This window comes from Mesocricetus auratus, unplaced genomic scaffold (genome assembly GCF_017639785.1).
Source record: "Mesocricetus auratus isolate SY011 unplaced genomic scaffold, BCM_Maur_2.0 Super-Scaffold_100004, whole genome shotgun sequence".
Lineage (NCBI taxonomy): Eukaryota > Metazoa > Chordata > Mammalia > Rodentia > Cricetidae > Mesocricetus > Mesocricetus auratus.
In genome coordinates this window covers 32141291-32167957 of record NW_024429189.1, presented here as the reverse complement: position 1 = coordinate 32167957, position 26667 = coordinate 32141291, and positions in this window count along the sequence as shown.

Genomic DNA, 26667 nt, shown 5'->3' with positions numbered 1-26667 from the left:
AACTACTGCCATCTTGTGGCAATCACATGACTTGCAGTCTCTAGCCCAACTGTAAGTGAAACTATTTAAATCAATAAGTTCTACTTCAAGGAGTTAAGTAGAACTTCACTGGATGGAAATTAAGCGGCAACTACCCAGTCACACATTTTACTTGCAATATCAAGATTCAGAATTTTGAAGATAACTTTCTAGGTGAACAGAAATTTATTATTTCACATTTTCATCAGAGGACTTTTTATTATTATTATAGACTATGCTTTATCCTAATTATTGAGCTCTAGTTTGTACTTCTGATTATTGTATTGTGTGCCTTTTTCTGCAACTTCAATTTCAGGCAACATACATTCTAACATTGAAGGTGTGCTGCTGTCAGTATCTCTGGTCCCCTGCCTCTACTTTGTGTTTCATACATGCCTCTGAAGCTGCACACAGCTAGCTTATCTTTAAACCAATACTGTAACACGGGTTCTAATAGGTTTTAATAATAAAAGCCCAGAGTCAGGTATTAGGGAGTGAAATCTGAAAGATCAGAGCAGAGCAGCCACCCACTAGAGCTCTTACCTCTATGAAATCCTCAGACCGAAGAGACTAAGTTCCTATCTCTATCTGACTCTATTCCTCTCGCCATCCAGTCATCTTACTTCCTGTCTGTCTGTACAGACCTCCAGACCTCTATGGTTAGCTAGTATCTAGCTCTACCCTTTAATCTTTGTATATTTTAATCACATTTTAGTAATAACAGTAACAATAAAATGTAGTAATGAATAAAAGACATAATAGCCAAAGTCTTCAGTAACATATAAATAGTACTTATGAGCAGTGTTAGTCAGCAATGCTACTTGCCAATGACAAGAATACAATTTCAGAGCAACACTAAGGTAAATAGAAACATGAGAAAAGGCAGAGATGAGGACATCAAAATCAGCTAAATTTAGAAGGAAAATCTGTATTTGGCACATATATGAGTATGTGGTCAGAAACAGACAGAAGTTAGAACATGAATCACCTACAGTACAGACACACTGATAACTGCTGTTTCACCCATAGGATGGGTTTCAAGCAAGATGGCAATGTAGAACATTAAAGATTAGTGGAAAGAAATCAATGCACTGTTTTGTGAACATCAATGTACATGACTGGCACACCTTTCACTTTTGAGCTCCCTAAACAAGTCTCTGAAAAACTGAAAGTGAAGTTATAATCATGTCACACAATGTCTCTACAAGAATTCATCTGCTGGTCGATAATTTTATGTTTCATGTTTAAAGTCACATGTAAACAGGCTATGATCTTGCTTCCTACTTGATTACCATAATTATAGGGTGTTTAGTAAAAAACTAAAATCCAAAACAGCAAACTCTGTCTTTTTGGAAAAATAGGTGTGATAAAATACAGAGAAATGATTCTGAAGTGCTGGAACCTTGCATGATGAGTCATTATGGAAAAATGATCAGAACCCTGAATGTCATCACCTCTGATGCTTTTGCCAGTCTGGTCACTCCTGCCAACTTTCAGGGTTAATAAGGTAATGCCACAGCCTGTGGAATAGAAGAAAATTTTCATGCAATATTTTTGTAACAAGAGGTAAATATTCTTGATATACAAAGGGATCAAAGCCCTTGACACCAAATAATAAATAATCTGAACAATTGATGGGCAAGTGAATTGAACAGACTTCAAATTAAGAAGAGTAAGAGTCACTAAGTAAACAAAAAAATAGTCAACATGTTTAGCCATCAGGTAAAATGAAAATCAAAGCTACCCCAAGTTTCTACTTCAGTACTATCAGAATGACCATCATTAAGAAAACAGAAAAAATAATATTGGTGAGTCTGATTGACAACAGAAACCATCATTCACTGATAGTAGAAATGAAAATTACCCCAACCACTATGGAAATCAGTATGTAAGTCAGTCAAATAACTAAACACTAGTATAGCATGAGAAAATAGTACACCATCCCTTCAATAATGTAATCTCTCTTAAATACTGCAACGATCTCTACTAAAAGAATAAGGATAAAAAAGAATAAGGATGATTTAAAAATCAAGCTTAAACATATATATATATATATATATATATATATATATATATATATCCCAACTCAAAAACACAGGAAAACAATCTGAAAAACAAGAGAATTATCTCCCAAATTCATTAATTCAATAGGAATGTCTTCCCATGAGACTGAATTAGACAGACTCCTGAAGAAAAGAATTCAAAACAATGATCATGATACATTCAAAGAAAGGAAAGAGGACAAAAACAAACTTCCAAATGAATTCCCAAAGAACATAAATGAACAGCAGAAATAACAAAAGTCAGTGAAGAAGATGAAAATCAAATCCAATAAAGTTAGAAATATTGAAGAAAAAGCAAATTAAAATACTGGAAGTAGAAATATCAACAAGTCATACAAAAACTCCTTGGAAAACATAATAAATTAAATGGAATGTAAGGAGAACAGAAAAGAATAAAAAGGAATTTTTAAAAAGTTAGAATTTTAAGAATTATAGATGGACAAAGATAAACTATTTAAAACATTGAAATTGAGCTATGGGACACCATGAAAATTCAATTAATGTGTATAAAGGGAAAATTTTAAATTATCAATTAAATTTAGTAAACCATAACAAAAATATTCTGAAATCTGGAGATAAAGAAGCCCATCTAGTTTCAACAGGCATTTAGAATACCCAATAGAAATGAGAAAAAAAAATCCAAAAAACTTTTAATAAGTGTGGCTTACATTTTCCAAGGTTTAGTCAATTATTATCATGGTGTCACATGGTGGCTTGCAGGTGCGCATGGTGGTAGAGAATGAGTGAGATTCCTAAATCTTGACCCACAGACATCAGGAAGTGACTTGTCTCATTTGGTGTGTTTTGAGTAGAGAAGACCACAAAGCCCACAGCCACAGTGATGCAGTTCCTTCATCAAGGCCACACATCCTGATAGTGCCTTTCTAAGAGTTGCCATGTTTATGGTGTCTCTTCACAGCAATAGAAACCCTGAAACAAAGAACTTGCAGCAGGAAAAGATTAAAATTATCTCTCTTTGTATATTAAATGATTCTATACATGGAAGAACCGAAACATTACAATACAAAGCTTCTAAAATTTACACAGAAAAGTTATTCTACCAAAAGCAATCTGCAAACTCCACTGAAATGCCAATCAAAATCCCAATGTCAATTGTTTTACAAAAATAGAAAATAAAACTTAAAATTTGGAGAAACAAAGATTCTATATTACCAAAGCAATTCTGAGAAAAAGCAACAATGCTGTTAGTATCTATCCCCTTAAGCAATTTCAAAATATATCAGAGTAAAATTAAAACATTGAGGTACTACAATAGACATACAAATCTATAGAATAGGATAAAAGGCCCAAATTTAAACATAGAACTCTATGGCATTTGAATTTTTTTCACAAATTTAACAAAGGAGAAAAGACAACCTCTTCAACTAATGGTGATAAAAATTCTGCCACCATGAAATGAAAGCAGATACTCATCTCTTACCTTTTATAGAAATCAACGCAAAACTGACAACAGACTTTAAGAAAGAACCAAATACTTATAATGGTATTAGAGGGAAAGTCATGAAAACACTTTAAAATATAGGCACAGGTAAAAGTCTCTAAATAAGATTCCAGATATTCCAGAAATAGTGTCAGCCATTGACATATGGGGCATCCTGATATTAAATGCTTCTGTAGAGCAAATAATTAGGGAGTTGATGTACAAACTAAAGCATCAGAAGAATTCTGGATTTCTTGACTAGCTATGTAGCCAACAACAGAGTAATATACGGAATAGAGAAAACTCAAAAGAACTGAATAACAAGAGATCAAACAACCTAAGTGATTCTAGACTACTGAAATGAACAGTTGCCAAAAGAAGAAATAAAAATGGCCCATAATCATAAGAAAAAACCAAACAGCCTCAGCTATCTGAAAAATATGAATCAAAACAAAGTCAGTCAAAGGGTTTGAGGTTATGTTGGTATCCCAATCCCTCCACTGAAGTCTTGACTGGTTACAGGAGATAGCTGGTTAAAGTTGTGTGTCTACTATTGCTAGGAATCTTATCTAGGTGAAAGATAGAATTTCAGCATTGGTTTCATTTGCATGTACCTGATGGCTAATGATGTTGAACACTTCTTTAAGTGATTCTCAGCCATTTGGGATTCCTCTGTTGAGAATTCTGTTTAGATTTATACCTCCTTTTTAATCTGATAATTTGTATTTTTGATGTCTAGTTTCTTTATAGATTTTCAGTATTAGCCACCCTTCCTACAAACTGTGCTGGAGTAAAAATAGCACAGAAACTGTGGGAGTGACCAACTAGTGATGGGCATAGCTAGAGACCAATACTCAAAGAGGGAGCTCACCCCAGAGGCTGGATATCTCAGAGACCTAGGCTAGAATCAAACAGGATTAGCCAAAAAAACAAAAACAAAAAACAAAAAAAAAGAAAAACAATGAAATGACTCCTAAAGATATTCTACTATTCTCATAGATTGCTGCCTAGCCTACCTGTCATCAAAGAGGCTTTACCCAGATACTGATGGGAACAGATGCAGAAACACAGAACCAAATATTAAGTGGAGCTCATAGAATCAATGGAAGAGAGGAAGGAGGAATTGTAGGAGCCAGGGGAGTCAAGGACACCACAAGAAAACCCACAGAACCAACTAACCTCATCTTATGAGGGATGTCAGAGACTTATCTGACAACCAAGGAGCATGGGACTAGAACATGGCTCCCCCATTCAATAACATCTTTACTAACTTTCTGTCTTTCACTGCCTAATCTGCCTTATCCTGAAACTTGTTCTGTAGACCAGGCCGGGCTCAAACTCACAGATCTGCCAGACTCTGCCTTTCCAGGGCTAGGATTAAAGGTGAGCCCCACCACACTCTGCTCTAAGACTTCCTTAATTTGTTTTTACAAGTTGGAAACATAACTGGGTAGAATCTTGCCCTGGGGTCATCACTCCCTTTACTCCATTTCTTAATTCGTTTATCTCCTTGAACACAGAATTTAGGTCTATACACATACTGTATATGAGTGTATGTGTGCTTGTGCACACACACCTGTAGTTGTATATGAATATATGACTTGAAAGTTCAATTGAAACATACTTAAGAGAGCAAAGGGAACTAATGAGAACTTAGGCAAGAGTGGGAAAGGGGAAAAGAGGGGATTATGCTGATATGTTAAACATGGGCGAAGGAAAGATGCAGCCATAGATGATTGTGTTAAATGATACAAGCCAGTATCAGAAGGAGAGATACTGCATATTTCCTCTTTTATGTGGAATTTAGATATTACAAAAGAGACATAAATATGAAAGAGAAATTATTAGAGATATGGAAGACAGATGTGAGATAAGACAGACTGATAGAGGGGATGATTATGGTCTAAATACATTAAACATGAGCATATATATGAAAATCCCACGTTGAAACACATCACTTTTTACAAGCAATGTATAATAATGGAATCTAAAATTGCCCACAATGCTACCCAAATTAAAAAGTACGTATATTTGGGAAATACATGTGACTATGGGTATAAAAGGCACAAGTGAGACTTTACTAAATAGGAAAGTTGTAGAAGACCTATTATGTATTTTCAGCTAATAACTAGAACAATTTATGTGTTAACAATGCTACCTGGAAGGCAGTATTCTGGAAAATGTTCAAACTTAAATCATGTGGTTAATGAGAATGTTCTGTTTCCAGCCATCTTAGAGCCACCTATCACACTTCTAGATTTCTTTTTTTTAATTTAAATTAGAAACATGAATTCTTCACATGTCAATCCCAGCTCCCTCTCCCACCCCTCCTCCCTTAGCCCTCCTCCAGCTCCCCCAACCCCCACCCAATCCCCACATCATTCCCCAGGGAGGGTGAGGCCCTCCTTGGGGGGGATCTCCAAAGTCTGTCATTTCATCCAGGGCAGGACCTAGGCCCTTCCCCATGTGTCCAGGCTGAGAGAGCATCCCTCTATTTGGAATGGGCTCCCAAAGATCGTTCATAAACCATGGTAAACACTGATCTACTACCCAAGGCCCCAGTGATTTCTGTGGCCTCTTCACTGACAATACATTCATGGAGTCTGGATCAGTCCCCTGTTGGCCTCTCAGCCATCAGTCTGGGATTAAAGAGCTCCCCCTTATCTAATCAGCTGTCTTTGTGGGTTTCACCATCATGGTCTTGACCCCTTTGCTCATCACTCCTCCATCTCTGCCACTAGGTTCCAGGAGTGCATTTCAGTGTTTAGCTGTGGGTATCTGTCTCTGCTTCCATCAGTCACTCGATGAAGGTTCTAGGATGGCATATAAGGTAGTCATCAACCTTACCATCAAGGAGGGGCTATTAATGTAGTCTCTCCACTATTGCTTAGTTTGCCAGTTGGTGCTATCCTTACAGATCTCTGAAGGTCTCACTAGTGTCATCTCTCTCCTCAAGCCTATAATGACTCAATCTATTATGATATCTCTCATCCTGCTCCCCCATACCTTCTTCTCACATCCTCTTATCCCCCTCTCTTTTTTCTGGCTCCCTCTCCCCTCCTCTGATGTTCCCAATCTGCTCAGGAGATCTTGCCTCATTCCACTTCTCTGAGGTATTGTGCATCTCTCTTGTGAACCTCCCTGTTTCCCAGATTCATTGGCACTGGGATTGTAGGCTGACACTCCGCTGATCCATATCTAACATCCATATATGAGTAAGTACATACCATGCTTGTCTTTTTGTGTCTGAGTTACCTCATTCAGGATGGTTTCCTCTAGTGCCATCCATTTCTCTGCAAATTTCAAGATTCCATTGTTTTTTCCCACTGAGTAATACTCCATTGTGTAAATGTACCACATTTTCTCTATCCACTTTTCAGTTGTGGGGCATCTAAGTTGCTTCTAGGATGTAGATATTATGTATAATGCTACAGTGAACATAGTGGAACAGACATCCTTGTTGTGTGAATGGGTGTCTTTCGGGTATATGCCTAAGAGTGGAATTTCTGGGTCTTGTGGTAGACTGAGTCCCATTTTCCTGAGGAATCTCCACACTGATTTCCATAGTGGCTGTACGAATTGACACTCCCACCAGCAGTAGAGGAGTGTTCCCCTTTCTCCACATCCACTCCAGCACAAACTGTCATTGGTGTTTTTGATTTTAGCCATTCTGACAGGAGTAAGATGATATTTTTGATTTGCATTTCCCAGATGGCTAGGGATGTTGAGTACTTTCTCAAGTGCCTCTCAGCCATTTTAGACTCCTCTATTGAGAATTCTCTATTTAGTTCAGTCACCCATTTTTTAATTGGATCCTTTGGTGTTTTGGAGACTTGCTTCTTGTGTTTTTGGTAAATTTTGGAGATCAGCCCTCTCTCAGATGTGGGGTTAGTGAATATCTTTTCCCAATCTGTGGGGTTTTTTTTGTCTTGCTGACTGTGTCTTTTGCCTTACAGAAGCTTCTCAGTTTCAGGAGATCTCATTTATTAATTGTCGATCTCAGTGTTTGTACTACTGGTGTTATGTTCAGGAAGCAGTCTCCTGTACCAATTCATTCAAGGGTACCACCCACTTTCTCTTCTAACAGGATCAGTGTGGCTGGATGTATTTTGAGGTCTTTGATCCATGTAGACTTAAGTTTTGTGCATGGTGATAGACATGTACCTATCTGCAGTCTTCTACATGCCGATATCCAGTTATGCCAGCACTATATGTTGAAGATGCTATCTCTTTTCAATTGTATAATTTTAGCTTCTTTGTCGAAAACCAGGTGTTCATAGGTTTGTGGATATATATCAGAGCTTTCAATTCAATTCCATTGGTCTACCTGTCTATTTTTGTGCCAATACCAAGCTGTTTTCAGGAATATAGCTCTATAATAGAGCTTGAAGTCAGGGATGGTGATGCCTCCTGACGCTACTTTGTTGAGCAGGGTTGTCTTGGCTATTTTTCCATATAACGTTGAGAATTGTTCTTTCAAGGTCTGTGAAGAATTGTACTGGGATTTTGTTGGGGATTGCATTGAGTCTGTAGATTGCTTTTGGCAGGATTGCCATTTTTACTACATTGATCCTACCTATATAAGAGCATAGGAGAACTTTCCATTTCCTGGTGTCTTCTTTAATTTCTTTCTTTAAAGACTCAACATTCTTTTGATACAGGTCTTTCACTTGTTTGGTTAGCATTACCCCCAGGTATTTTATGTTGCTTGTGGAAATTGTAAAGGGTGATGTTTCCCTGATTTCTTTCTAGGCCCTTTTTCTGTCTCTATATAGTAGGGATACCTATTTTCTTGAGTTGATCTTGTGTCCTGCCACTTTGCTGAAGGTATTAATCAGCTGTATGAGTTCCCTGGTAGAGTTTTTTGGGTCACTTATGTAAAATATCATATCATCTGCAAATAGTGAAATTTTGACTTCTTCCTTTCCAATTTGTATCCCCTTGATCTCCTTTTGTTGTCTTATTGCTCTAGCTAGAACTTCCAGTACAATATTGAAGAGGTATGGGGAGAGGGGACAGTCTTGCCTTGTTTCTGATCTTAGAGGAATTGCCTTGAGTTTCTCTCCATTCAATTTGATGCTGGCTGTTGGTTTGCTGTATATAGTTTTTATGATGTTTAGGTATGTTCCTGTTATCCCAGATCTCTCCAATGCCTTTATCATGAAGGGGTGTTGGATTTTTATCAAAGGCTTTTTCAGCATCTAGTGAGATGATTTGATGAAATTATAAATTGATGAAATTATAAATTGTTTTTCTTGGGAAATGAAGACAAATATGAATCAAGGCAGGGAGAGAGGAAGGGATACAAAAAGGGACAACAACTCACGTGTACACACACACACACACACACACACATACACACACACAGAGAGAGAGAGAGAGAGAGAGAGAGAGAGAGAGAGAGAGAGAGAGTAGAGTGATAGATTAGGGAATATCTAAAACAATCCACATTTTAAGACATAGTGCTAATTATATGAAAGAGATAGTTCTGTGCTTTAGACAAACCATTGCTTAAAATGATGTAATATTTGACGGGCGTTGGTGGCGCATGCCTTTAATCCCAGCACTCAGGAGGCAGAGGCAGGCGGATCTCTGTGAGTTCGAGGCCAGGCTGGACCGACAGCCTCCAAAACAGAGAAACCTTGTCTCGTAAAAACCAAAAAAAATGATGTAATATTTAAATAGCTTATTCTGACTTCTAGGTCTATAGGGTGGTAACAGTATTTGAGAATTAAAGACAGACATATTCCTAGAGGCAATCTGAAGAAAACAATAAAAATAAAGAAACATGATAACTATGGAAAGCAAAATTCATACTTTGAAATAAAATCAAGTCTATGCTTTTAGAGGTAGAAATGAAATAATGTAGCCATATTTTATTTGTGCTCTAATAAAATTTGCCTGAAGATCAGAAGGTGGAGGTAGCCACCGGTTAATTATGGCCAGATAATGGTGCCATGCACCTTTAATCCCAGAATTTGGAATCTTATGTCTTTAATCCCAGCACTAGGGAGGTGGAGACAGGAAGTGATGTGGCTGGCTGGAGAGAAGAGCTAGCCCCCTTTTTGGTCTGAGGATTCCACAGAGGTAAGAACGTTAGTGACTCACTCCTTTACTTCTCTGATCTTTTAGCATTTACTCTGATATCTGACTCCGGGTTTTTATTATTAAGATCAATTAAAATTAGAGCTACAAAATAATCCATTCCAAGAAACTAAGCTAATAACTCCAAAAGGATGAGTAGGTGCTGACAGAGAGTATTTAGCTAATAGCATTCTATGGTAAGCGTTGAGAAACTAACAATAATTAATATAGGGGAAGACACAATTTTCCTACAGGGGTAGGGTCACAGGAGTAAATGGCAGATGAGAGATGGGTGGATATAATGAAAATATACAGTAGTTATATATAAAATTCCAAATATAATAGATCAACACAACTTAAGTTTTTCCCTTTGTTTGTGTTTTAGTGAGTCAACCCCATGAGAGATTATGATTCCAGTCTTTACCAAAAGACTTCCCAATATTTATTTAGAAAGGAGTGGAAGTGTGGTGGGATATGGATTACAAAGACACACAGTATGCAGTCACTGGATACAATGCCTGGTCTGTTCAAAGTTTTTACATTCTTTCAAAGAGAAAAGGATCATCTGACTAGTAGCCAAGACTGGAACTTGGGGATATGTTTCTTCTCTGATTCTATTTTTGTATGATCTCAAAGTCTCAACAGGGGCAGCACCAAAGTGTTTGGATCAAAGCAAGAATATGCCAGGGCACTGGTGTTATGTGCATTAGAAGCACATGTTCATGGCTATGATCACTGTCATATATGTTTTGTTTCATAATTGTCCAGTCTTTAACTGGGATATTTACTTGTTGAGAACACTGTATTTCTCAGCAATACTGCTCATAAAAGATCTCAGTATTTCAAACAACATAACTATTGTAGTAGGGCCATCTTTTTATGTTAAAATTATGTCATCTTTTTATGTCATCTTTTTACATGCCAAAACTAAACCTTTAAGCATATTCCCTGCCTAAGGCAGTATTGTAGGTTCCATTGTATCCTATGTAATATATAGAATATATATAATATATTTCTCTACATGATATATATGTAGAGACAGGTATGTTACCATAAACTGTGACATAGTTTCTCTTTTACTTTTAAGTTTAAATACTTATTTTCTTCTCTTTTTTTTTAAAAAAAAAGCACACATGATTCATACGCATGAGACTTATTCATCATTTCCAGAAACTGATCACTAATTTATTTAACATTTACCCAAATTACAACTTTATCCCATGTGTCATTCCATCCGCTTCCTGTATCACATCTTCTTCATTAAAAATTAAGATTTGGCATCAATGTATGCAAAATGAAGCAATGAATCATGATTATGGAAAGACTGAAAGTCATTAATGGATTCTATAAGAAACACATGTATGACCTAGATTGAAAGCTCTCCATGTTAAAAAAAAGTTTGTTGTCACATCCCTTGCTCTGTTAACGTTTATTGCTATAAAAAGTCAGACTACTAAAACCGCAAGTGAATATGTACATTTCAGCAGTTGCTAAGGTAACCTCTTTAAATTTCTCTAAATAGAAAAGAAATTAAATTCATTATTGAGGGCACATTGGCTAAGGATGTCCTGAAGCTTTCTAAATGTATTTTTGTAACATTAACAAATGCCTGTTTGTAAAATACTTTGGATTGGAATTTAGATTTAGTCAGAGGTAAATTGTTAGCTGAGATGGAAACAAAATGAAATGAAAGTAGAATATGAAAAACTTCTAAAGTTCCTTTTAGTATTCCTCAAGTAAGAGTAGCCTGAGGAAGAACTAAAACTGAGGAAATAAGACCATATTATCATATCTCTTAGTGTGAGTTCACTCTCAAGACAGAAAAAGCAAGGGATAATCGTATCACATCATATCTCCTATCCTCAAACACTCTCTCTCCTCTGGGGTGACCTTTGAAACTATAGATTTCTCACATAAGATACTGGAAATACATGAGACCAAAATTTAGATTATCAAATTATATTTTATTTAAGAAGTAAAAGTATCTAAATGCATATTATTTAATTCAGCGGCCTCTGGATGTCATTATAATGTCACTCAAATTAAAGTTTCCTAAGTGAAAACCTTCATTGCATACATCCTGGTGCATTAGTCTTAGTTCAGCATATGCTATCTACGCATTCTCAAAGCTATTCTTACAAAGTTTGTTTCGTATGATGGTGATGGTGGTAGGATCTAGATTTGGATAACTGATATATCTTTTACTTTTCCTGATTTATTAGTCATCAGATAAATGCCATAAAATGTTTTGGTTGCAGTTCTCCTTGAACATGTCTGCTATTTGAGAAAACCTCATTTGTTTTAATGGTTACGTAAATAAAATATGATCATATTTTTAGATAAGCTTTTATTTAAATTAAAAACAATCTTATTTTATATACCATTCCCAGTTCCCTCTCCCTTCAGTCCTCCCATGCCCACCACCAGCCCCCCATTCCCCTCCCCATTCACTCCCCAGGGAGGAGGAGGGTGAGGCCTCCCAAGGGGGATCATCAAAGTTTGACACAGCATTTGGGGCAGGACTTAGGCTGAGAGAGTATCCTTACATAGGGAATATGTAGAGTGTAGTCTTCCTTGCCAACTGCCTGGGCCCTGCCACAGTTGCAGTCCCAAATAACACACAAGACACTATATTAAATATGAAACTGTTGGCTGTTTTATTGGTTTCTTACTGGCTAGCTCTGACTTAAGTATTTAACTCACAAATGTTACTCTAAGTATTTCTCTTACTAGAGAAAAGGGTCCAGCCTCTTACTCCTCTGGCAGCCTACATGGTGTCTGACTTTGCCTCTTTTCCCCAGAATTCTCCTTGGCTCCTAGTCCCAACTCTCTTGCTTCCCTATTAGCCAGCAGTGCTTTATTCAACAACCAAGAAGAGAAACAGATTTACACAATGACATTTCGCATCATCTTTTCTTTTCTGTCTAAATAAAAATGAAGCTTTTAACTTTAACATAGTCAAATTATATATAACAGAACGGTTATCAAGCAGAACTATAGTTATGATATTTAGCCCATTAACATTTAGTAAGATTTAAAGAAAGTATTTTATTATCTATCCTATCTGTGTGAGTCTAAAGTCTTATATGTAGCTAATCTTCTATCATAACTAAGGAAAACTATGACTATAGCTATCTGTCTTCAACTGCATCAAAGACCACAGAATGATAATATATAAACACTAGAACTAACAGAGACATTTCACTACCTGGACAGTCACCAGAAGTTCCTCTGTAATGTTGGGGCATCCATCTTCAATCCACAGGCCACAATGTGTCTGGAAGTCTTCTCAGCAAATCAGGAAATTTCAAACTGTCCATCTGCATTGGCAGTCTGTCATTCATTTTTCTGTGTCCTGCAGAAAGTCTGACAGACTCTTTCATGAAGCAGGAACCCTGTAAGACTGAGTTCAGCAGTCACTTTCCTGTGGGTCCTACATGTCCAGATTATACAGCAACAGTCAAACAGTCTAGGCAAGAGCAGTTTCTTGGCCAAATTGCTAATCTTGCCATGTTGAGAGCAAACTCCATAATGAGTCTCTTCGATGCCTATCTTCCTCTCAGATGTAAAAGGTTTGCCAAGAGTAGACATTTCTCATTATCAAGAAAAACCCTAAACCATTTTAAATGCCATTTTCTGAAGGTCTTTGAAAAGTTTGAAATCTATCTATCTCAAATATATTTCTGTATATCTAGAAAACCTAACTTACCTAACTATAAGTTCTGACTATTATAGGTAACTAGCTATAATCTGTATTTAATTATGTATTGCGCTTTAAAAGATCAATATGAACACAATACTTAAACAAGAGGAGAAATGTATTATACCCTCAACATGCCATTTATTGTTAAAGCGACAGGAATGGACTCCAAAAGTTCATTTGTGCACTAGGGATAAATACTGGTTCCACTGCCAGAGGCTCCATGGACTGCCCAGACCTCCCAACTGACTCCCCCATTCATGGGGCTTGGTTTGGTCCTCTGCTGGTTCCCCAGCTGTCAGACTGTGGTTCATGAACTTCCACTTGCTCAGGTCAGCAGTTTGTGTGGGTTTTCCCAACATGGTCTTGACCCCTTTGCTCATCACTCCTCCCTCTCTGCAACTGAATCCCAGGAGTTCGGCTCAGTGTTTACCTGTGAATCTCTGCTTCTGCTTCCATCAACTACTAGATGAAGGCTCTATGATGGCATTAACATTTTACTAATCAAGACATATTATGATAAGTAAAACTGGATAGGTTAGGCTTTGGTGTCCAGCCTGGGGGATATTTTATTTGTTCTGTGACTAATAGAAATAGGTGATGGGAAAGGTTTATAGGCCTGTTGCATCTTAGTAAGGCTTTGGGTACTATCTGCCTATGAAATTAGTGCCCTGCATCACTTCCTTTAGAGAATAGGAGGTCTTGTTGCACTTCTTTAGTTAACAAGCTACAAGCCAAAGGAACCAGTTTCTTTCTATTTAGTTTGGAGTTCTGTTTGTCAGGACCATCAATAAAAAAAGGCATGGCTGGGATTAACTACATTTTAGTTAAGGTAAGACAGATATGTGGCTGTTTAGGAAGGAGCTTAATCCATTTTTCTATTACAGTGGCTATCCTTTTAAATTAATAATTAATATTATAATGTATTCATATAAAACTCCAACAATAAGTAGACTAAAACTAAGATTCTGCAGAAATCTGATACATTTGAAAACATATAATAAGCTTTACAATCTGAAAGTCTGTTTAAAAAAAGTTCTATACTACTATAGTACCACAGTACCTCATTTGTATATACTTAGTATAAATTTACTGCACTTTAATTTCCATCTTAACTTATCAGTTTTAATCTCTTACAAACTAGTACATAATTTTAATTGGCTTACAAATTTTCATGTAGAAGACACTATATCAAATGTAAATGCTGGGTTATCTACCCAAATAAAAGATTATCTCTGGATTTAAACACAATTTTATTCTTTCTTAGAAATGTACATTGCAATTGAGGTTTTGTAAAGACCCTGAAAATAAAATTCCATTTAGTTTTTTGGGGATGGGAGTTGGAGGTTACTACCTGTATGTTCTGTTCATTGATCAGGTTCTTTCCTGCTGCAGCTTTTTAAAGCTTTCGACAGCTGTTTTCTTTTTACTAAGAGACTAATTCTTTTTTTTTTTTTTTTTTTTTTTTTGGTTTTTCGAGACAGGGTTTCTCTGTATTGTTTTCGAGGCTGTTGGTCCAGCCTGGCCTCGAACTCACAGAGATCCGCCTGCCTCTGCCTCCTGAGTGCTGGGATTAAAGGCGTGCGTCACCACTGCCCGGCTAAGAGGCTAATTCTTAAAGCTTTAGTGGACTCTTGTCCTTTAGTCTCACCACAAGAACTTGAACATTGAAAATTTTTCATCTGTTTATTAAGATCACTTCCTCAAAATTCAGCATGCATCAGTCACTTCTTAAGGGCACATTAACAAATCCTAGAGATTCAGATTCTGAAACCTTAGGACAGACTACACAACTCTCATTGCATTAAGTGCACAGGTGAGGCTAATGTTGTGATCTTGAAACTACACATTTTGTTTTGCTTTTCTAGACAGAGTCTCTCTGTGTAGCTTTGGACCCTGTCCTGGAAATCACTCTGTAAACTAGGCTAGACTCCAACTCACAGACCCAGCTAAGGGCTAACAGAGATTACAAATATGGAGATTTTAGGAATAATAAAGGAAATTTTATCAGTCTTTTAAAATATTTATTTATGTATTATTTGTATAGTGTGGGTGTACCTATGTGTGAAGACCAGAGGTCAACCTCATGTATGTTGCTTGCTAGTTTTTCATCTTGTGTTTGTTTGTTTGTTTTTGAGACAGGATCTCTCTACTGAACACAATAGTCCCTGAACTGGCCAGGCTGACTAGTGAGTGAAATCCAGGAATCTGCCTTTCTGTGCACACCCAGGCCTGAGACAAAAGCTGTGCACAGCCTCCTTGCCTGTTTTGTTTAACTGGGTGCTTGGATAGAACTGAGGTCCTCAGGCTTGCACAACAAGCCCTTTACCAACTGGAACACTTCTCTATGTCTCAATGATTTATTATTTTTACTTCACTTTTTATGTTTATGTTTGTGAGCCTTGGTTTTTTGCCTGCATGTATGATTTTGCGAGAGTGTTAGATTCCCTGGAACTGGTGCTACATGCAATTGTGAGCTACCCCGTGGGTTCTGCGAATTGAATCCAGGTCCTCTGGAAGAACATGAGTGCTCGTAATTACTGGGCCATCTCTCCAGCCCCAAACTTCTCTACATCTACATCAGTCATTATTTTTTATAGTGATAAGACCTTATATCAACGTTTGTCAAAATATACTTTTAGAGAGAAACTGGATTCTCATGTATATTTCTTAAATGATAAAAGTTGCTGGGATATTATTAATGTTGATATCAAAGTGAAACACTTCATTGCAAACTGGTGTTTTGATACTACCTGCATTAGTTTTCCAATGAAAAGTGCTGTTTAAGGCAATGATTGAGGCAATATTCTGTGCTCTTCTTACCTGATTGAATTTGAAGTCTAGATTTTTTTTTCTTCCAGTGACATCATTGAGTCACTACACTCATGCAGCATCTCCCTCATAAAACAAAGAATGGACCAAGCTCGAAGCAGAGTTTGGGCACAGTCTGTTGTCTTTCATCACATTTAATAGTAGCTAATTATCATGAAATGTCTTGGATAAGCCTCAATAGAAATAAATTTATTTGTGAATGTCTTGCTTCTTTCAATCTGGAAAATCTTTTTGTTGTTTCTTCATAAGAAAACAGAACTATGTCATTTTTTTCTCCAGCTAGGAGTGTTTAAATCTTTCATAACTTACACTTAGTGAAGAATTCAAAGGCCAGTTTTAGTGACTTTTTAGAGTATAAATATAAGCAAACTGTATGTGAGTTCATCAAAGCACAGAACTGAACTGACAGGGCAATCCGTCTGGCTCCTTCCGGACACATCTGACACTGTGAGAGCACAAGCAATGTCAGCAGAACCTTTTTTCGTCTGCTAGGAGGCTGGTGGCAAATGATGTGAAAATTAGTATTATACGGAAGTGTCAAACCATGAAAATAAAATATTTAAAATATAGAGAAATTGTGATCCAATTGACACAAATCATTCATAAAGTTTCAGGGTTTGTTTTGTATATGACTGTGCATTAAATTGTTTTCATTCTCCCTGTATTTACAGAAAAGGAGTAGGCTGTTTGCCAGACATTCCTCATGACTATAAATTACCTTAATTTCCTCACTAAAACACAGTTTTAATACTTAAATTTGTCTTAGACAAATTCAGCATCACAGCAACTTGTAACATTACTCTTAATACCATATAATGAATATTGTTTTACTCATTTGTTTCTACAATCTAATGATTGAGCCTATATTAAAAGGACAAGAAAACACTGAAAAAAATGAATGAAGAGTTATACAAGAGTCCAAACCTCAGTACTAGCAGAATGAACTATGGAAAGCAAACCTGAATTGTACTTGAGAAGGGATTTCAAATCCAGAAAGTGTAAGTTGTTTTTCCAATATAAGATTTGCAATTATCGTCACATAGATTTTAACAGTGTCAAAACAACGTAGGATGAAAGATGTTCCTACTAAATACTCCAAAGCAATATTTGCATATTATAATATAGTAATTATAGGGAAGCAGCCCAAAGGATAATTGTACAACCATGAGAACCAGAGCTTAACTACCCAGACATATAGAGGACATAGCATCCTGAACCTTGCATACCTATGGCAGAGTAGGATGAATTTATAGGATTATCTCTGGAAATGGTGGGCCAGCTAGCCTAGTGGACACAATATACAAACATCACAAAGACCCTGTCTCAAATAAATTAAAACAGTGAAGAGTGACAAATGAGGCTGTCCTTTTATGTCCACATGCATCACACACACACACACACACACACACACACACACACACTATACAAATGAATGATTTCACCATACGGTGGTGGCACATGTCTTTAATCCCAGTACTCGGGAGGCAGATACAGGCAGATCTCTGTGAGTTTGAGACCAGCCTGGTCTACAAGAGCTAGTTCCAGGACAGCCTCCAAAGCCACAAAGAAACCCTATCTCTGAACAACAAAACAAAACAACAACAAAAATATGAATGATTTCCTCAAGCTTTTTCTCAACAGTCTCTTTTCACTCTACTCATGTCTATGCAAAACTTATTCCATGAGCTATTTCCATTATTGTTTTCATCATTTGCATCCCTCATATACAGGGGTAAAGGAGTAACAGCATGAAATAAAGTAGGGAAGCTGAGTAACTTTTGGAACTACCGAAGAGCAAGCAGTGAATTCTGTTTTTCATTTATTTGACAAGTGTTACATCTATTGTGCGCCAGACAAGGACCGATTAGATATAAAATGTGAATTCTTTACTGCCTCTGATATCCTACACTACCATCACTACAGTAAGCTCACGGTGGCTGCTAATATGTGCTGAATACCTACCTTCTCCTAGGTGTTGCTCTTTTTACTGAACTTGCACATGCCCTAAGACTCATGAAGTAGTGACTATGATTATTTGTAGTTTTTGTGGAGAAAACTGGAGCCTTTCATATGACACCATATTGCTAAGAATTAACATAGCTAAGGTTAGGTGAATATTTGGGACTGCATGAATTATTTCAGTTCTTACCCCAAAGCAGTGAAGCAACAGAAGAGAAGCACTTTGGTAAAACCGTATCCTACAGGGAACATCTCTGCTCTTCATTTCACAATCCATGAGAGGACCAGAACACATGACTAGACATGCTAAAGTGTCGCCTTTAATTGGACACAGATACTGATGTGCATATCTTCCCTTTGGGGAGGGGAGGGGAGGTGGAGGCCAAAGGCACAGTTGAGTTATGAAGCTGATCTTGCAGTCACGTTAGCTCCATTTTATCTAGAGTCTGTGGCAGTCTGATGAACTTTTCACTCATAACATTTTTAAATGTATAAAATAAACCTACTTAACAGGTATCATTGAAACTGTATAATAAAACTCTGTAAATAAAAAGTCCATGTGTGTGCTTGTTAATTCATTAAATAATAAAATATGCTGGAATTTAGAATAATCATCCTAATTTGAAAAACTATTTTAATTTCCAGAAAATAAAAATCCAAACATTTTTTTGCTATTCATGAATACTTTAAGTTGTAATAAGAATGCCTGTCCTGTTATAGATCAAGGTTGACAGTATGGAGATTCCCAGAACACACTGATTGCTGAAAGATGAGCTAAATTTCAGGAAGTAGCAGAAGTAAGAATGAAAGCTTTCCCTACTAGAATGCACAAATTCGTGGAATTCCATCCATGGACTCCATCAGACTGAGAGATGCTGAGTTAAACCATTTGGAAGAATGAAACGGAAATTCTGCCTTGGGCAATCATAACTTATGGCATTCTGTGAGTTAGGAAATGCCACATAAATGTTCAATCTGAGTTTTATCACACTTGATGTTGGTTCCCAAGCACAAGCAACAGATTATTATTTTCACACAAGAGACTGCAAGAAGGTTCTCTAAGATGCATCATTAATTAAGGCAGAAGAGTAGCAGGTCATTCTTTACAAACTTTGGACTTTCTCATTACAGCCAACTTAGAATGTAAAGGCTCTTGCAGCACTTTCCTTCAGATTTTAATGTTTTAGTAATTTTATTTCATGGTAAACATTTGATCCCAAGAAAAGTGTTGTGTCCCTGAAGTGATATCCTCAGTAAAAAGAATATGAAAGTCTCAGAAAATGTAAAAATGTAGTCCTCACTCACAGCAGGACCAGCACTTGGTAAACAAATAAGGATTTAGTGAATGCCCAACTTGAGACCTAAGAGACCATTTGGAAAGACTGATAGAAGTAAGGAAGTTGGGAAGGGCCACTCCCATGGCCTTGACTAAACTAGATAAATGACACAACAAAATCAAAGTCAGAATCTGGGAAAAAACAACTAGGGAGACAGAAAGGTTGATGATGTGGGGGGAGGAGAGGTAAGGGATAGGGGAATGGTAGCCAGAATGTGTTTTATACATGTATGAACCTGTCAGAAAAGTAATTTAATTAAAAAAGAGGAAGGGGTGTATTATTGTCACTATTGGAAGGCAAGGTATCCTATGGACATCACTGAAATGGAAGGTCTCCTTGTTTACCACTCAGCCCCCTGCTGCCAGGTCTTGGTGTGTGCTGTGAAGTTCCCCCAGAGCATGAAAAGGGTTCCAAACAGTTCATTAAAGCTTCTCACCTCTTCTCTGCTCAGCCTTATCTCTGGAGGTGTAAATTAGAGAGGCAGATGTACAATCTGGGATGGTTTCCAGCTACATTTTTAGAATGTGGAATGATCAACACCGTAGGCGTTGAACAGAATTTTTCAGTCTGTCACATGTCCAGATTCAGTGCCAAGGAAACCCCCTAAATGGCCCCTGAACAGTTACTTCTGGAACAAAGTAAACCTCTACCAGGACATGCCACAGTCTGTTTATTGATCTTTGATGTTTAATGGGTGACTAAACCAGAGTGAGAGAAAGGGGGTGAATTTTACATTGTAATCTAAGTAGCTTGAGTGGTGGGGTTAAATGAGCTCTATGAGGAGAAAGATTGGAAGGATTTCCCCCAATGAATTTGTAGAAAAGTCTTGTGTACCAAGAACACAGTAGATACCAGAAGGCTGAAATGGCATATGAGGATAGTTACTCATATTGGAAAAAAGCCTTTGAATTTGAAAAATGCTATCATACATTTTATCTCTTATTATTCTTATAAAATCTCAAATCTACAAAGTAAAATTTATTTTTCCAAATTCTGATTGGAAATGATGCCCTGGTTGGTTTGCAAAGCCAATTTCATGAAGCTAGGTTATGGAGTAATTAAGTCTCAGTTACTGAAATCAATTACTATCTTTTGTTAAAACAGAGGAAAATAAAATTACATGGAACTCTAGCCTCATTTTATTTCTTCCAGTGTTTCCAAAATACCGAATATGAAGGGAAGTTATTTCAGAAATGGAAATATCACTTGTGACTGGAAATTATATGAAATCTTTTTGTGAACATAACAAGTTGAGAAGATCGTATCTTTGGATGCTTCAGCCAATGGTGATTCACCAATCTCACACCTTTTAAAAACATAAATGAGGGAAGGTGAGGGAAATGATATTTGTACATAAAATGAATAAAAAATTAGAAACCAATAAATGAAGCTCAGATCTTCACTATTTTAATAATTTCTTCGATCTTCCTTTGTTTAGAATAAGATTCCATTGCTAAAGAAAAGGCCTCCTTCTTGTCCTTTCTCCTTCTTTCCATATTTCCCTCCCTCCTCCTTGTCAAAGGGCAATTTAGAGATAAATTCATTTTGCATTACTTTTTGTGTGTTACCAACATGACTAAGAGCCTAAGTGTTCACCTTATGGTCACCTCAAGAACACACACACACACACACACACACACACACACACACACACCAACACACATATATCTTGACACCTTGAATTTTTATTTCTTTTTGTCTTTCACTTCTTTTCTCTGAGATTATTTTTAAAAGCCTCGGTTTCAGTTTCTCAATTTCTCAATTCTTGAAGATATTAACTCCAAAATATAACAAACCATAGGTCTTTGGTTTTGTTTAACCCAATTATCCTGGCACACTCTGTAGGAAAATAGAAAAGAGTTCCATGACTACACACTAGAAATTTTACACATTAATGGTGATTGAATCAGAATCCCCAATAAAGGATTTGATGTCACAAACATCTACCTTTGAAAGAAGTTATAATAAATGAAATCTAGATTTCAGTTGCCCACAAGCCACACCACTGAATTTCAGGGCTGTATTCACTTACTATTTCCTTTCCTTCTACCATATAAAGAGCTCTGATGGAAAAAAAAACATATATAAAACGACCCTTCTGCCCTGCATGTATTACCTTGCCAATTCACTCTCACCATAGATTCTCTTTCAATTATTTAGACCCCCAACTGAGGGCTGCACTAATGTATGCCATTCTATTTTTGTCAAAAAATTCAGCTTGTCTTTCATAGCTTTACATGTTCCAAGTGAATATGTTAGGAATTCCCCCATCTCCTCTGAGTATTCTCTGGCAGCTGAGGACAGAGAGCATTGTTCTTGCCAACTGCTATGCCACAGATGCCTCCCTCTTGCCACACTCTGTGTTTATCAGGAAGTCATGCCTTCTGGGGACTTTTTGGTGCCTTCTGTGCTGGCTTTGGGAATAATGGCTGTGATGCTCTCAAAGAACAGAGTACTTCTGACCCAAATCCATCTAAAAAAGCATGCATTCCTAAGATCCTCTCACAGAAATATTAACAGTTAACTTAATAAATCATGCAATTTACTCAAAAATTAGACTAATATTACTTACAAAAGTTAGTAGGAATAGTCACTCAGCTGTTATCATCATTTATGTTACAAGAGATGGTTGTGGCAAATTCAGTATCCTATCATATTCTGCAGAGGCAAAATAAAAAAGTGCCCCACTTTGTTTCAAAGTTTAAAAATTAAGTAAAGGGACATTCCACTTTAATACTGTGTTAAACTCAGGCAAAAATTGTGAGCAACTATAAAGTCATAATGTTTTTGTCTTTTAGTAAGTTAAAGTGTGAAATAGTAATTTATAGATTATGGTAGTGTGTGCTTATCAGAAGTGAACGCTATTGCTTCTCATCTTCTCTTTCTCCATATGTGAAATGACAACTTTGTGAATACACTAGATTCCCATAAGCAAATTTGCTTGAACGTTTTGCCATTTTTGAAAGCTACCACTAGATGGTATGCAAATACCCTTTCTTCAATTCTTGTTTTATTCTTTCTGAATTTTAGACTATAGGAATGTATGGTATGTGATGTTCTGATTTCTCTTGTCTTTGTTTTGGGGAGCATGGAAGGATGTTGCCTGTATTAATGATTTTAATTCATTGTAATTTATTCCATAAAGTCAATCTTGTATTTTTACATCTTGGAGGTGATATTTTCACTTTTTCAACTTGCATATTTTTCTATACCATTACTCCACTAACTAATAAGTCAATTGTTAATAATATTTCAAATTTCTGCAATTAGCAAATATACTTTAAATGGTGAAGTTCTTTGGAAGTGAATAATTAATCGCATTTTACATTAACAATTTAAAATTACACATGGCAATTATAAGCTACATAATTACCAGTTGTAAATAAAAACTCATGAAGAAAAATAATTATCTTTCATATAAGCTAACTATGCTTTTTGAGATGATAATTGAATCAAGGACAGCATGCATTCAAGATGAGTATGCTGTATCATACGGCATTCCTTCCACCATAGTGTTTAATAGCTAAAATTATTTATAATTGCACAAAAACTTTTTCAATATGTATGAAAATGTGTAATACCTATTTGATATTCTCATTGGTTTTCACTAATTCATAAATCATATTAACAGTCTGCTATTTCAGATACAACATCACCCATCATTTATACAACAAAGCTATGCATAGCCTTTCCATAAAACAATTTCCATAAAACAAAAATTATCTTTGGCTGACATGTATACACTGCACATTCTATACTTCTATTAATACAAATATGTATTTTACCTTTAAATTTTTATGTATTTTTAGAGCAATAGGATCAGACACCAATAAAATGGATGGCCCGTGTGATCCAGCATCCAGAAAAGCTTCAAGTATGTTGGGTAAGATGATCTACCTTCACAGAATACTCTACCTAAGAACTGATAATTATCTTGATTTTCTCAAGTTTCCTCCAGTACCTCCAGACAACAGGCAGCAGTTTAGAAAAAAACAATGCCCACATTCCCATAAGATGGTTTATTTAAAAGTGGTTGGTTATAAGTTTTTATTGATCATAGTTAGAAAAAAAGCTAGAGTTATATTCAAAGGTTTCTTTCTAAAGAAAAAGGAGGTTATATGATATAGAAATAATGTGATAAAAGGATAGGTCACATAATTCACTTTAATGAAAAAAACACACAACATTAATCTCAAAATATTTTACATTGGTATGAATTTTGGTTTATTGAAATCAATTCAGAATTATTTTTATGCTATATGTATGTTTATATTCTTGTTCATGGTATTGTATTTACACAACTCATTTAAAATGCAATGTATAATTAAAAATCCAGCTTAATAGTTCTATAATAATTGAAGTTGTAGTCATATTAGGTATGTTTTCAAGTTTAAACAGACATATGTAGATAGATGAATGGCCTTAAAACACTTCAAATACCTATAGAATATGGCATTTAAAATGTTTTAATAACATAATTCTTTTCATGACAGTGAAATTGGTGCTCCTGGCAGCACAAATTTACTTCAGAGAAGATAATGGTCAACAGGGAAATTCCATATGGAGTTTTTTTCCTTACGGAAAAATCTAGCCATTTGGGCAGAGAAATTGAGCTTGCCTCAATTGCTGACATTATACTGCCCAAATGGGACCATAAAGACGCAAAAAATGTGGCTGCCAAACTTTGGCAAGACAAGGTTGGTCTTTCAGAATTCCCTGTTTCTCAGAAATGTCTGTTATATACAACAAGCCTATAGGCTAATGTTGATGTTGGATGCCCCAAGTTACAGAGGCAGAACACAGATTAATAGAAATGGGTTAATTTAAGTTGTAAAAGCTAGTTAATAATAAGCTCAAGCTTTCAGCTGTGCATTTCTAATTCATATTAAGTCTGTGTTGGTTATTTGGGAATTGGGAGGTGGTAAAGAAAAGTCTTCCCAACAGAAAGAAGCCACATTCTTTGTCAGATATCTCAATAATGGTCTCCAGCCCTGTTTTCTGTCTCAACCCCTTGAGCTGCGCCTCCATAGCCTATGTAACTCTAAACACTACTGGATTCTTCTAGAATGGCAGATTAATTGCTACTACTATTTACACCCACGTTCTGGCTCAAAGTCCCAAAGTCATCCATGTGGTGTTCAAAACACCATATGGTCAGGTTTGTCCCAGCAATAGCTAACTCCCTTACTAAATTCTGAATTAGCTACATTCTATTTCTATGGTTAAACACCATGGTCAAAGCAACTTCTAAAAGAAAATGTTCAATGGGTCTGAAAATTCCAGAGTATTTTGATCTATGATGGTATAGAGAAAGCATGTTAGCAGGAACTTCTGAAAGCTCACATCTCAAGCAGAAAGCATGAAGAAGAGAGAACATTAGAAATGACAGAAGTCTTTGAAAACCTCCAGTTTGCCCCTACTGACCAACCTCTTTCAACAATACCATAGTTCCTATTCTTTCCCAAACAGTTCTTCCAACTGAGAACCAAATTCTAAAACAAATGAGCCTATAAGGGCATTCTCATTTAAACCACTGGAGTAACAAACTATCATAACCTCTAGGGTACAAGAAAGGGTATCCTGAGAGAAAATGTTATAGCTGTAAATGTGCTCCTGTTAAAACATCAGAATTATTTCAAATATATCAGCTAATGATGTACATTAAGACTCTAGAAATACAAGAAGCCAAGCTCCAAGCACATGTCTTGAAAATTTATGATTAAGGGTATAATTTATAGATTATTGACTAAAAGAAATATATATATATATGTATATGTAATTAAACTATGAGTTGGTTCTTTGAAAAAGCTAATGAGACTGGCAAACTCTTAGCCAAACCTGCAAAAGGAAACAATAATAGTCACAAATTATTAAAATGAAAAATTAAATATTTTGATAAAGCTAAAATGAAATCCTCTAATGAAATCTGAAATGTTTTATGGGATGTTTTTGATAATTTATACTGCATATGTCTGGAAAATATAGAAAACATGTGTGAATTTGCAAATTTATATGACCTTGCAATGTTAAATATGAAAAATATAAACAATTTAAACAGGCCCATAGCAAACAGAAATACTGAAGCTAACTTTCTTGACAAAATAAAAGCCCAGGGATGAACAAATTCATTGCTGAATCCTACCAATCTTTAAAGAAAAATTTAACATTATTACTTATCAAGCCTTTAAACAAAATAGAAATTGGAAGCACACTGCCAAACTCATTCTGCAAAGTCAATATCATTTTCATAACAACCACGATGAAGTGACAGCAAGAAATGAATAGTATAGACCCATTTCTCTGCTGAACACAGATACAAAAGCTTCAAGCAAAGTACTTACAAATGGAATTCCGGAAGACCATACACAACAATAAAGCTGGTTTTATATCAGCAATATAAGGTTGTTTAGACAAAATCCTAAATAAGATTGTGTAAATTTAAATTCAGAAAGCATAATTATTCTATAGGCACAAAGGAAGGCCCCTTGATGAACTCCAGATGCCATCATAATAAAAACTCCAGCAGCATTTGACAGAGATAGAAAAATGTATCAATGTAAAAAACCTAAATATGGGAAATATATAGCCAACATTGTACTAAACTGAAATAGTGACATCATTTTCCCCAAACCTTAGAACAGGACAAGGGTACATATTAACTCCACCATAAATCAGTATAGTATACAAAGTCTTAGATATACCATTAAGACAAAAAGAATATCTAAAAGAGGAATAAAGAGTAAAGGAAGAAGTCAAATCACCCCTATTTGTAGACATCATGATTTTATAAATAATACATGAATGTCATCATAAAACTTGCAAATATGATGAATGCTTTCAGTAAAGCTATTATATATAAAATTAACATACAAAAATAGTAGTTTTCATGTGTACCAATAATAACATTGTTATGGATGAAATTTAGAGGAATTTCCATTCATAATTACTTCAAAATAGTAAATACCTAGGAAATTAATCAAGTATTGAATGATAACAACAGTAAAAACTTTAAAGATTACATAAAGAAAACAAAGAAAATAGACAATGGGAAGTCTTAACATGCTCATGAATTGGCAGAATTAAATTTGTGTATATGGCTATAGTATAAAAATTAAGCTTCAGATTCAATAAAATCTCCATTACTATTCCAGTGACATTCTTCATATAAACATCAACCATCCTGAAAACACAAACGAACCAGCTGTTACTCATACAATAGTCAGTCTATTCCTG